This window comes from Tupaia chinensis, unplaced genomic scaffold, assembly GCF_000334495.1.
Source record: "Tupaia chinensis unplaced genomic scaffold, TupChi_1.0 Scaffold144841_1, whole genome shotgun sequence".
NCBI lineage: Eukaryota > Metazoa > Chordata > Mammalia > Scandentia > Tupaiidae > Tupaia > Tupaia belangeri.
In genome coordinates, this window is record NW_006204701.1 from 37085 (window position 1) to 37991 (window position 907).

A 907-nucleotide genomic window follows, 5' to 3' on the forward strand; every position below is an offset into this window, starting at 1 on the left:
TGCTTGGGTGGAGGGGGTGGCGGGCAGGAGAGGCAGGATTTAGGAGAGGATAAGGGAGGAGCTTAGGTGCCTGGGGTCATCTGCTCCCCTTTGTCTGGAGTTCCTCAGGATTTTGGTCTTGTCTGTGATTCACCAGACAGTGCCAAAGTGACTGCTAGCCCTGGGAAATACGTGCACCTGTGCCAAGGGGTTGCTGCATGGGATATACAAAAGTCTGGACAGCACACATCACCTGAAAGAGGGTTATTTTTAAATTTTTAAAAATAATTATGTATCGGGAACCAGCAGTTAGCATAATGGCTATGTCGCTGGACTCCCACATAGTTGGCCGCAGTTCGTGTCCCGGACACGGTAGCTTAAAACTCACGCCGGGCTCTTGTGCGTGCATGCCCAAGATCCCTAGAGGAGGATGGAGGAGAAGGGATTGCGGCGTGACCATCCCCCCTGGGGGGTGATTTCTCGCTTTCTATCTCTCTGTCTGTCTCTGTTTGGTGAGCACACATGCCCTATAGCAAAAAACCTCTAAAAAAAGAAAAAATATATTGTATGCATATGCTTACAGAGCATAATTCAGGAAGACAAAAATCTAAAATTTAATCATAATTTTTCTTGAGATAATAGGAATGACAGCTGATTTTTACATATTTTATATGTTTATATATTATCATACTGGCTTTGTTTATTACATATTATTACTTAATATCAGATAAACTAATACAATTATTTTTTGAGAGAAAAACAGAGGACATGCTATCCATGCTAAATAATGCAGTCACAAGCAATACATCAATCTGACAATTATTTTATTCAACTTTATCATTTTTTTTTAATTTGACAAGACAGGTATAGAGTGAGAAAGAGAGAGAGAGGAACAATATGAGAAAGCAAGTCACCAGGTCTGGGGCTC